General features: G+C 38.8%; 1 pseudogene; it reads left to right on the top strand.

The window, feature by feature from the left end:
• The first annotated feature begins 6,550 nt into the window (after positions 1-6,550).
• Positions 6,551-10,408, top strand: LOC100339918 (uncharacterized; annotated as a pseudogene).
• Positions 10,409-13,553: the final 3,145 nt, after the last annotated feature.

The raw sequence follows: 13,553 nt of genomic DNA, 5'->3' as shown, positions 1-13,553 counted from the left end.
TAAAGCAAGTCTCAGCAAATTAAAAAAAAAAATCAAAATCATACCATGCATCATTTCAGACCACATGGAATGAAGCTGGAAATCAACAAATCAAGAATCTCCAGAACAAATTCAAACACATGGAGACTGAACAACATAGTCCTGAAGGTGCAGTAATTGAATAAATCAAAAAATTTCTGGAAATGAATGAAGATGACAATACATTATATCAAAACTTATGGGATACAGCAAAAGCAGTATTTCAAGGAAAGTTTATAGTAATTGGTGCCTACATCAAGAAATCGGAAAGGCACCAAATTAAATGAGCTATTGATCCATCTCAAGGATCTAGAAAAACAACAAACCAAACTCAAAACTAGTAGGAGAAAAGAAATAATTAAAATTAGGGAAGAAATCAACAAAATTGAAACCAAAAAATTCAAAAGATCAGCAAAATGAAGAGCTGTTTTCTTGAAACAATAAACAAAAATGACACAACATTGGCCCAACTAACCAAAAAAAGGAGGAAGAACACCCAAATCAATAAAATTAGAGAGAAAAAGGAAATGTAACAACAGACACCACAGAAATAAAAAGAATCATCCAAAATTACTACAAAGAGCTGTGTATCAACAACTCAGGAAAACTAGAAGTAATGGATAGATTCCTGGACACATGCAACCTACCTAAATTGAGCCATAAAGACATAGAAAACCTGAAAGAGACCCATAACCAAGATGTAAATTTAATCAGCAATAAAGACCCTCCCAACAAGAGGGGAGTGTTGTGGGTGGGAGGGAAGTTATGGGGGGCAGGAAGCTATTGTAATCCATAAGCTGTACTTTGGAAATTTATGTTCATTAAATAAAATAAAATTAAAAAAAAGACCCTCCCAACAAAGAAAAGCCAAGGACTGGACAGCTTCACTGCTGAATTCTACCAGGCAGTCAAAAAAGAATGAACTCCAATTCTGCACAAGCTATTCAAAACTATGAAAGGGAGGGAACTGTACAAAACTCCTTCTATGAAGATAGCCTCACCTTAATTCCTAAACCTGAAAAAGATACAACAGAGAAAGAGAACTACAGATCAATTTACCTGTTGAACATAGACGCAAACATCCTCAACAAAATTCTAGCCAATCGAATCCAACAACACATCATTCACCCAAGCCAAGTGAGATTTATTTCTGGTACGTATGGATGGTTCAATATTCACAGAGCAGTAATTGTGATACCTCACCTTACCAGACAGAAGAACAAAAACCATATGATTATCTCAATAGATGCAGAGAAAACACTTGATAAAATACAACACCCTCTCATGATGAAAACTTTAAGCAAATTGGGAGTAGAAGGAATATTCCTCAACACAATCAAGGCATTTTATGACAAACACATGGCCAATGTGCTATTGAATGGGAAAAAATTGTAAACATTCCCACTGAGATCCAGAACCAGGCAAGGATGACCACTCTAAGCATTATTTAATATATTTCTGGAAATTTTAGCCAAAGCCACTAGGCAAGAAAAAGAAACCAAAGGGATACAAATTGGGTAGGAGGGATTCAAACTACCCTTATTTGCAGATGACATGATTCAACACATATGAGATTCCACTAAGAGAATATTGGAGCTTATAGAAGAGTTTGGAAAAGTGGAAAGATTTAAATCAACACACAAAAAAGTGGGAAGATTTAAATCAACTCACAAAAATCAACATCATCTTTGTACACAGCCATCACTGAAAAAGAACCTCTAAGATCAATACCATTCACAATAGCTACAAAAAAAATCAAATACCTTGAAATAAATTTAGTCAAAGATAACAAAGATCTCTATGAAGATAATTAAGAAATATTAAAGAAAGAAATAAAACACAAAAAAATGGAAAAATCTTCCATGTTCATGGATTGGAAGGATCAATATCATCAAAATGTCCATACTAACAAATATAATTTACAGATGCAATGTGATACCAATCAAAATACCAAGGACATTTTCCTCAGATATAGAAAAAAGATGCTGAAATTCATGTGCAAACACAAGAGACCCTGAATAGCTAACACAATCTTATACAACACACATTCAGCTGGAGGCATAACAATACCAGATTTCAAGACATATAATGGGGCACTTATAATTAAAGCAGCCTGGTACTGGCACAAAAACAGATGGTTAGATCAATGGAAGAGAATAGAAATGCTGGAAATCAATCCATGCATCTACAATGAATTTATGTTGACAAACCAGCTAAAACCAATCACTGGAGCAAGGACAGTCTTCAACAAATGGTGCTGGGAATATTGGATCTCCACACACAGAAGCATGAAGCAAGACCTCTACCTTACACCTTACACACAAAAAAATCCACTCAAAATGGATTAAAGCCCTAAATCTATGACCTGATACTATCAAAGTACTAAAGAACATAGGGGAAATTCTGCAATACATTGGCATAGGCAAGGACTTCTGGAAAAGACCCCAGAGGCACAAGCCAAAATTGACAAGTGGGATCACATCAAATTGAGAAGCTTCTGTACTCCAAAAGAAACACTCAGAAAAATGAAGAGGCAACTGACAGAATGGGAGGAATTATTTGCAAACTATGCAACTGATAAAGGATTAATAACCAGAATCTATAAAGATCTCAAGAAATTCAACAACAATAAAACAAACAATCCAGTTAAGAAATGAGCAAAAGACTCGAATAGGCATTTTTCAAGAGAGGAAATTGGGAGCTGGCATTGTAGCTTAAGCCACCACTTGCAATGCCATGAATCCACATAGGCATTGGTCTGAACCACAGATGCCCCATTTCCAATCCATCTCCATGCTAAGGTGCCTGGGAAAGCAGCATAAGATGGCCCAAGTACTTGGGCCCCTGCACCCTTGTGGCAGACCAAGAAGAAACTCCTAAATCGGCTTCAGCTTGGCCCCACCCCAGACATTGCAGCCATTAGGAGGCAAACTAGTAGATAGAAGATCTCTCTCTTTGTCTCTCCCTCTCTCATCTTCTGAAATAAATAAATAAATAAATAAATAAATAAATAAATAAAGGAGATGGGGGGAATAGTGAGCACTAGGCATGCTAGTAATATTTTGTTCTTAATTTGGGTGTTGGTTATGAGTGCTATAAGATGACCAAAAGCCCATTGATCTATAAAGTTATGTGCATTTCTTGGTATGTATACTGTATTTTAATAAAATGTTTAAAGTTTTATGACAATTTGTCCTTCATTAAACTGTGAACTAGCATTTGTAGCTGCTAGTTTCAGTTATAGTTTCTAGTTATGGATGAATTAAAATGTCACATTTTTTCCCACTAGTTGCCATGTTCCCTTTTGGGAGTATGGGGAGAAAGAAATATGCTTTTCTTTCACTGGATTAATTGGGTACCCTGCCCCAACTAGGGCTGTAGGCCGGACTCAAAGACAGTGTGGCCAGCAAGGCTCTCTCTCAGGCAATATCACCAGTGGCACAGGCGCTCTCCAAAGCTGGTGTCTGCTCCAGCTCCCATCCACAGGAATTGTGTTTGTGTCCCTGCTCCTTGCTGGTCTTCCACACCTTCCACACTGCTCCATGGCATCACTCTTCCTTCTGTAGAATTTCCACTGCAAACTTCTCTCCTACTCTTCCCTGGGAATGAACTTCCTCTGTTCAATCTGTTCATTCCTCTGTTCATCCTTCTTCTGCTGTTTTCCCCTGTTCTAAAAAGCATGTCTTTTCCCTATTCATCCATCTTGGATTCTCTCAAATAAATACTTTAAAAAAACTTTTTTTCAATTTAAAGAAGTTAAGATCAAGGAACAAAGAAGAGGTAGATCCTCATCCAACACGTGCTCTTCAGGGTTAAACCAAGTTCAGGGTACAGAGGTTCAGTGGGGTAACAAGAATAAGTCCTAGAGATATATTGTATCTTCAATAAGAGGAAGGCCTGTTTTCTTTTCTTGGATCTAATGCCTGTAAGCATGGCAATAAGTGATACCATGTCACTTGCACATGGAGCTTCCACACAGTCCTATTGAGACACTTCTGAAACCTAGCCTCCATGCTGTGATGAAGCAGACAACACTTAGAGTGCCATATGCAATATTACAGTCATAGCCTCCATAAGGTTTCCTGCCAACAATCAGAGTCCACAGCCAGAATGACAGTAAACTTTCTGGATGGTTCCAATCACCAGTCTTCAAGTTTCACCAGTGCTACAAGTGGAAAGAGATAATCTGCCCCTGAGAATTCTGCACAAAATAATTATTTTCATTGTTTTAAATCATTACTTTTTTGGGTAGTTTTTTACATAGCAATAGATAAACAAAACAAGTTCTGTTCCAATATAGCAACTACAAGCTGCTTATAAGAAACACCATGGACTGGATGGCTTAAGTAACATAAATTTATTTCTCACGATTCTGGAAGTGAGAAGTCTAAGATAAGGATTGACCAATTCTGTGTTTGATGAGGGTTCTCTTCCTTGCTGGTAGAGAGCCCTGTTCTTTCTAGGTCCTTGTAACCTTGTTTCAGGACATGCACGTAGGCAAAAAAAGAGAACTCTCTGAGGTTTCCTCTTATAAAGGCACTTACCATATTAGACCAGTGATCCACATTTATGACCACATTTAAATTCAATTACTGCCTTAGAGGCATCATCTCCACATACAGCCATACTAGGAGTTAAGGATCCATATAAATTTTGGGCAGACACACACATTCAACCTGTTGCACACATCTTAACTTAAAAAGTATAAAATGATGGAAGGGAAAGTGATAGAAAAAGCTAAAACACAGTAAATATTAAATAAAACCTAGTGGTATTGACTGAATGTTTATCTTCCAGTATGATGGTATTACAGGTGGAATCTGTGAGAGATAACTTGAGTTCCGAGGTTAGAGCCCTCATGAGTGAATTTAGTGCATTTATAAAAAATGCTTCATGGAATTCCCTGGCCCTGCTTATGCCATGAGAAAACACAATGGAAAGAAGAAACCAATAAGAGGGCCCTCACCAGAACCTAACTATGCTGGCACCCTAACCTTGAACTTTCAGCCTCTAGAACTGTGAAAACAAAATTTCTGCTATTGACTTTTTTTCTGCTCTTTATAAGTCAACAGCTGATGAAATTTAACCATAGCAAACTTAACTGAGAAGAACACCTAATATAACTCTACTAATAGAACACACAATAGAGTTTCAGGTGAGGGAAGTTTTACTAAATATGAAAAGGAACATTTCACAAAAATAAAGATTCAATTCCCCAAGAAACCAAAATTAATTTAACTTTGGTCATCCATAGACACAGGGCAAAATCTATAATACAAAACTTTTAAAAATCTAAATGAAAAGAAAATCTCCATCAACATAATGGGAAATGTTAGCATACCTCTCTCTGTAATTGATGGAACAAGTATACAGATCAGTAAGAGTGTAAAAGATTTAAACAATATGGAAATAATCTAAGATCAGGGCTGGTGCTGTGGCACACCAGTAAAACTGCCTCCTGCAGTGCTGGCATCCCATGTAGGCACCAGTTTGCATCCCAGCCACCCCACTTCAAATTCAGTTCCCTGCTAATGCACCTAGGAAAACAGCAGAAGATGGCTCAACTGCTTGGGCCCCTGCACCCATGTGGGAGATTGGAAAGAAGCTCCTGGATCCTGACTTTGGCCAGGCCCAGTCCCGAATGTTGAATCCATTTGTGGAGTGTACCAGTGGATAGAAGATCTATCTCTCTCTCCCTCACTCTCTCTCTAACTCTGCCTTTCACATAAACAAATCTTTTTTTAAAACAGTCAAGGACCTAAGCAACGAAACAGAAAATATGAAGATCCTTCAAAGAGTTCATAGAAAATGCATATTATGAGAAAATTACATATGGACTTCAAAAAGTTTCGCATCAGAATAAATTTATATTTTAAGTACATTTTGATGGAATTCATTTTAATTCCACAAACATTTTGATGGACCCTTGTAAATGCCCCCTAGTGGCCCAGATTATTCTAGAAAATAACAGCCTAAGATGTGGGACAGTGGTAAGGGAAAAGAGAACGAAATGACAGGAACACACTAAATTTCTTGTCTGGTTCAGGAAAAATATGAGCATTGAAAAGTATAATAATTCAATAAAAGAAATAAATATAACAATGAGCTTAGGCCGGCGCCGCGGCTCACTAGGCTAATCCTCCGCCTTGCGGCGCCGGCACACCGGGTTCTAGTCCCGGTTGGGGTGCCGGATTCTGTCCCGGTTGCCCCTCTTCCAGGCCAGCTCTCTGCTGTGGCCAGGGAGTGCAGTGGAGGATGGCCCAGGTGCTTGGGCCCTGCACCCCATGGGATACCAGGAGAAGCACCTGGCTCCTGCCATCGGATCAGCACAGTACGCCAGCCGCCGCGCGCCGGCCGCGGCGGCCATTGGAGGGTGAACCAACAGCAAAGGAAGACCTTTCTTTCTGTCTCTCTCTCACTGTCCACTCTGCCTGTCAAAAAAAAAAAAAAATGAGCTTAAGCAAGGTACAAGCACCATCGGAACAAAAACAGAGCTTATTGTCTCGGGAGCAGGGCCAGCAGCCCGAGCATCATGACAGAACACAGCCTGCATGCCTTCACCTCACTGCTGGCCTCCAGAGCCTCCTGGAGCTTTCTTGTGCCTTGTCCTTCAGGCCCGGAACCCGCCCTCAGAGGGCAAGGGCACCACCACCAGCAGGGATCCGGGAAGGAGCCTAACCTGCACAGCCAAAGAGAGAGGAGGAGGAGGAAGACAATGAGGAGGAGGAGAAAGAAAAGTCTCTTCGTGGAAGACAAGAGGGAAAAGAAAAAAAGTAGAGGTTAACAGTGCAAGTCTTCTCCTTACAAAGGGAGCCGTTTATAATCACACCAGGAAAGAGGCAAAAATGTTGTGAAATTGAAAGGATGCATTTCTGAGTAAGAAGAAAACAGATGAACTTAGAAATCTACACAAACTGTTTTACAATAGACTAGGCACAGTGTCCTCATTAAAGAAGAATCTGCGTCAGCTCAGTGGTTTCCCACTTGAAAAAGGACGTGTTCAGTATAAACAGAAGTAAGAAACGTTGAAAAAATTTAGAAATACCATGTTAAAGAGAATCTGCAAGGTTCCTGATTTGGAGAGATCAGGTGTAAATGGTGAACTAATGAAGAGCTCCTTGGATTTCTTAAGGTATCCAAAGCCTTCTGGCAAACCATTGCCAACGTCAAAAAAGACTTCCAGGGACCAGCGCTGTGGCACAGGGGGTTAACACCCTGGCCGGAAGCACTGGCATCTCATATGGGCGCCAGTTCGAGATCCAGATGCTCCACTTCTATCCAGCTCTCTGCTATGGCCTGGGAAAGCAGTGGAAGATGGCCCAGGTCCTTGGGCCCCTGCACCCACGTGGGAGACCCAAAAGAAGCTCCTGACTCCTGGCTTCAGATCGACGCAGCTCCGGCCATTGCGACCATCTGGGGAGTGAACCATCAGATGGAAGACCTCTCTCTCTGCCTTTCTTTTCTGTGTAACTCTGACTTTCAAATAAATAAACAAATCTTTAAAAAAAAAAAAAAAGACTTCTAGCAAACACAGTAAAGAGGAATGCATCAGTTCTGGAAAGCCAAGCTTTTACTGGTCATGGAAGGGAGGGTAGACATGGGTTTCACATACTGTATGCTGATTGACTTGGGGCCAATGCAGATAGGGGTCTCTTGGAGACAGCCTGACCCCTCTTAGGTGGGCTCAGCCCCCTCCCCTGCTAGTTCTGGATGGAAAATTACAAGTAGCTTGAGACCTGATTAAAACCACAGGTTCACACATACAGAACAGTATGTTCTGCTACAGTAGGGAAAAATGCCGGTGAGTCTCCAGGCAAGCCTCCCAGCTAAGGCTTGCAGCCTGCTTGCACAAGACATTCTATCAGCACCGGAGGGGCCCACAGACATCCAGCCCACAGGACAGCCTCAATTTCCCCCTCTTTTAATCCACAACCTACTACTATAGGGACCTGGAATGTCAGTCTCATTCTGGCTACTTTGTGCTGACCGAGAGGGCCCCTTAGGGTGTGGAAGGGCAAGGGTTGTGGTCATGACAATCCAGGTTGCCTTGGTAGAATGTAGTCTTTATTTGGGGTTTCATTTGAAGAAATATCTGTATCTTGATGGATTCCTATCTTTTGAGAGACAAATTATCAAGGCAGTTGAGAATGCATGAGCCAAATATCAATACAAGCAGAGTGGCCATAAGAGGTCTCAGTGAAGGCAGGAACCAAGTTACAGAGAGGAGCACATTCTTCACAGCATCTCATATGTTAGAAGAACTTATTCCTTCATTGTTAAATTTATGTAACCAGAATATAGTCCTACATACGACCTAGCCATCCCACTCTTTAGATTTACCCAAAGGAAATTAAATTGGCAAATAAAATAGTGCCTCCATGTTTATTGCAGCTCAATTCACAATAGGTAAGACATGGAATCAACCTAAGTGCCCATCCACAGAAGACTGGATAAAGAAATTATGGGATGTGTACTCTATGGAATACCACACAGTGGTTAAAGAAAAATGAAATCCGGTTATTTGCAACAAAATGGATGAATCTGGAAAACACCATGCTGAGTGAAATAAGCCAGCCCCAAATGGACAAACATCATATGTTCTCCCTGATTAGTGACAACTAACTGAGCACCTAAAAGGAAACCTGATGAAGTTAAATTGACACTATAAGAAGCAATAACTTGATCAGCCCTTGTCCTGCTTGTCGATGAGCAGCTTATAAATTTATTTTTATTATTTTTTCTATTTAATACCATTGGTTGAACTCTTTACCTAACACAGAATTATTCATATGTGCTTAAATCCAATTGAAAATAGATCCCAGTAAAAAATAAGAGTGAGAATAAGAGGGAGCAGATGTACAGCTCAGCACACATTCCCACAGACTTACCCCTAAGGGTAAAGCTAAAAACTTGCCATGGGACTCCAAATCCCATTAAGGTGGGTGGCACTGATGCCATCTTACCAGTTAAAGTGATCATTTTAAGTGTGTAACTAATCATATAAATAGGAATCAGTGTCAAAGGGAGCACATAAATAGTATCAAGTATCTGTTAATAGCAATAGATAGAATTAAAAAGGAGAGAAAGATCCAACATGGGAAGCAGGCCACACAGCAAACTCATAGAATGACAAATGCCCTAAACAACACTCTGGCCTCAGAATCAGCCCTTAAGACATTCAAATCTGGCTAAAAAGCCCATGAGAGTTTCACAGGCATGGAAAGCCACTGTGGCAAAAAATAACCTACATGAAGAATCTCTGAGAGTAAGATCCCTGTGAAAAGAGGGGGCCATCAAAGAAGGAGATACCTTTCTCTGAAGGGAGGAGAGAACTTCCACTTTGCTTATAGCCCTGTGTAAATACTGATGGATTTTGTGGACTCAAAAGGCTTCCATAGCTTGGCCAGCTCATGACAAGAGCCCTGGGTGATCACTGTCATCAGAAATAGGAGTGTCAATTGTTAAATTAACAACAGGAGTCACTGTGTACTTGCTCCCCGTGTAGGACCTCTGTCCTTAATGAGTTGTACTATGAGAATTAACTGTAAAACTTATCTTCAAACAGTACTTTATACTTTGTGTGTCTGTGTGGGTGTAAATTGCTGAAATCTTTACTTAGTATAGAGTTGGTCTTCTACATATAAAGACAATTAAAAATGAATCTTAATGAAGAATGGGATGGGAGAGGGAGTAGGAGGTGGGATGGGAGTAGGAGTGGGAGGGCGGAGGTGGGGGGAAGAACCACTATATTCCTTAAGTTGTACCTATGAAATTTATATTTATTAAAAAAAGCTTTCTAAAAAACTATGTAACTAAGCACACATACAGAACAGGATGTTACAGTGGGTCTCAAAGTGAACCTCCCAATCACAGCTTGCAGTCTGCTTGCACAAGATCTTCTACCAGTGTCTGAGGGGCCCCAGACACCCAGCCCCACCAGACAGCCTCACCAGCAAACCAAATATTGTGAAATTCTGTCAAACCAGTCTAGTAGTGACAAAGATAAAAAGAAAAACAAAGGAGAGTCTTCAGAGGATGAAGATAAAGAAAATGAAGAGGAGCCACTGAGAAAAGACTTCTAAAAGAGAAAAGCTGAAACAGAAAGCTGCTTCTAAAAGTAAAACATCTGTAAAAAGTGCTAATGTTAAGAAAATAGATGGCAGCATCACCAAGAATTAAAACAGTGCCAAGAAAGAAAGTGAATCTGAGGACAGTTCAGATGATGAGCCTTTAACTAAAAAAATTCAAGAAACCACCTACAGATGAAGAGTTAAAGGAAACAATAAAGAAATTAATGACCAATGCTACCTTGAAGGAAGTTACAAAGATCTCACTGAAGGAAAAGATTTCAAAAAACTGTCGAAGAACTAATTTCTTGAAGCTGAGCTAGAGGAAAGAGGGAGACCACTTGTTCCCGTGATTTACGCCATTATGCCAGTGAAGAGAATGTATTTCCTTTTCTAAATCCTTGTTAAGCATTCTGTTGGAAGAACTCAACTGCTGACCCTTTATTTTAAGTGTTTTGTAAAAGTGAGTTTGCCATTTAAATTGTATTTCTATGTAGTTTTAGTTAAAACTCTTAAATGGCACTAATTGTTCCTTGCTTTTATAGCCATTTTATACATTTTGATTTCTTTATATAAGGTCATAGATTCTTGAATTGTGGTTTTTCAGTGCACTTAATATTAAATTGCTCAAGATAGTCTTTTAACCAGGTAGAACAAAAGCCATCATAACTGGCATTTATACACACAGATTGTTGCAATATTTAGTACATGAACTATTTTGAATACACATTTTTCTGTCAGAGTGAAAGCTTAGTGATAGACTAGACTAGAATTTCTCGCCTGCATGTGCACATATGTCAAATTGTCAGCATGACGGAAGTGACAGATGTTATTTTTCTGTTTTTAAAAACCAATTTGTTGTGTGTAAGTTTTTTTATTTCTTCTGTGCAGATCAATATTTGAGCTCACATGGGTAGATATATTTCCTCTTGTAAAATATGAAATGTCAGTGTTGAGGGAGACAGTGTGACAGAGCAGTGAAAGTCAGAATTCAGTGACAGGATGCCGAAGGAACAGGCTGTTCTGCTGTGCCTTGAAAGTGTCATCAATTTGTAGTTTTAGTGTTAACTCTGCAAAAATGTTTGTTAATGTATTTTGTATTAAGGACAAACCAAAATCAATAGATCAAAGTTTCAGAAACTTTGGGAAGAGGAGTTACATGCAAGCACATTTGGCTTATTAGTAAGTGAACCAATTATTATTAACTGTTTTGCCCATAAAAAATGCTAATATTTACAGGAAACTTGACCACCCTCATAATGATGATAAAGGTACCAGATATAGTGCCAGAAATGTTAGGCATTAGCAGCTATCTCTGACAAAATATTTCTCAGAAGCGATAATGTGCATATTTTAATATTAAAAAATGTAATATATTTGTGTAATTGGGGTTGTTGGGTTTGAAATTTTGGCCAATCAGGATTCTTGGTGATCAGCATGTGGATCACTCATGAATGAGAATGTTTTTATCTTTTGTCTTAAACAATTTATTAAATAATCTCTGAATCTTAAGCTAAAACATTCTGCTTTAATGAAATTAAGATATTTGATGTATCAATTGAATGTTGAGACAATCTCTGCATCATAGAACAGAAATATATAAAACTGATGTTGAATGTGAAAAGATGTTTTCACAGGTTTGACTCGTTCCTTGACAAAGTTATTAATACTTTAGGGAAAGGTATGTTTAATATAAATGAATGGAATAATCAACTGAGTGAGACCTAGGAATTGGCCTTTGATTTTAAATATTTTTACAAGCCCTATCAATAAAAATTGTAAGTCTAAAAAAAAAAGAATACCACTTCTCGGTCTTATGGCTAATATAAGATCAAGTGTAAAAAAAAAGAGTAAAAACAGAATGTACTTGGAGCAGGTATTGTGGCACAATGAGTTAAGCCACCTCTTGGGATGCCTGCATCCCATATGAGAGTATTGGTTTGAGTCCTAACTACCCTGCTTCCAAACCAGCTTCCTGCTAATGTGCATGAGAAGACAATAGCTGATGGCCTGATCCTTGGGTTCCTTTCAACTACATGGGAAATCTGTACAGAGTTCCTGGATCCTGGCTTTGACCTTGTCCAGTCCCTACTATTGAGGAAATTTGAAAGTGAACCAGCAGATGGAATATATCTCTCTCATGCACTCTCTCTCTCTCATTCTCAGTCTCATGCTCTCTCCTTCTGTGTCTATAACTCCTTTTTTCAAATACTTTTTTAAAAAAAGGTATAGCCTTTGAACTCAGAAAAGAAAACCCAATGTACCCAATTAAAAGTGAAAAATTTAAATGTTAGAAAAATTTTCCTTAAAACACAGAGAGAGAGAGAGAGAGAGAGATATTCACTAGCAAGTTCTACTAAACTTTAAAGAAACAATGAGCTTTGTAGCTCTACATCTGGAACTATGTAAGGTTCAGGCACATTATTTCACCTTTCTTAGCCTTGATTTTTTTCTGTGAAATGAAGTTATTATTGCAGTAAAGTGCTTGCCACAGTGCCAGGGAAGAAAACATTTAGTAAATATTATCTGACACTTAACCATTTCTAATGCTTTGACTCTTATTGTTACTGCTACTTCTCCTACTCCTATTCACACATCTTTATAGCACTGGAGTCCCAAAATGCTGCTCTCCCTTTGGACACTAAGAGCTACTGATAATGGGGGAGAGATAAGTCTATCAATACTTTTTACTTTGACTTATGCAAAAAGATATAGTTAGTTCTTACAGGTATGGAGAGCGTTGCTTAAGGAAATGAGATCCAGCAAAATAAGTTTGAATTAAATCCAAAGTAAACCAGAAGTAACATTATATGGGTGCACTGCTAATAGAGCCAAATGCATTAGAAAATATCAGTTATAAAAACTGACTGATTTGGGAATGAATCAAATTCTTGGAGTAAATTGGAAAGAATATCAAGTTGGAAAGAGCTTATTCTTGTTGGAAACTTATAGACAGAATGTCAAGAAGGAAACTACTAACTAAGGACCTACTCCAAGCCCTACATCTGTCTTTGTTTAATAAATAGCAAGACTCAATTGTGAAATGTAGTTATTATTTGATTTAGCATATAGTTACTCAAAAATATTTATTAGGATGGGCATTGTGGTGTAGTGATTAAAACCTCTTAGGATGCCTATATTCTATATTGGAGTGCCTGGATTTCAGTCTCACCTCCATTTCTGATCCAACTTCTTGCTAATGCACACCCTGGGAGGCAACAGGTAGTGGCTCAAATAGTTGGGTCCCTACTACCCATGTGAGGATCTTGGATGGAATTCCTGGCTCCTATCTCCTGGCTTCAGCCTGACCCAACCCTGGAACTCACTCTTTCTGTCTCTGTCTCTGTCTCTGTCTCTCTCTCTCTCTCTCTGTCTTTCTTTCAAATATATAAATAAACTTGTAAAAACAGAAATATTGTTAATTCTGATCAATTTAGCAATTTCAATGATTTTATCAATTTAATAATT

This window comes from Oryctolagus cuniculus, chromosome 4, assembly GCF_051225735.1.
Source record: "Oryctolagus cuniculus isolate XC-2025 breed Fujian yellow rabbit chromosome 4, ASM5122573v1, whole genome shotgun sequence".
Classification (NCBI taxonomy): domain Eukaryota; kingdom Metazoa; phylum Chordata; class Mammalia; order Lagomorpha; family Leporidae; genus Oryctolagus; species Oryctolagus cuniculus.
The sequence above is the reverse complement of the archived record's forward strand: the minus strand, read 5'-3'. Positions and strand labels throughout refer to the sequence as shown.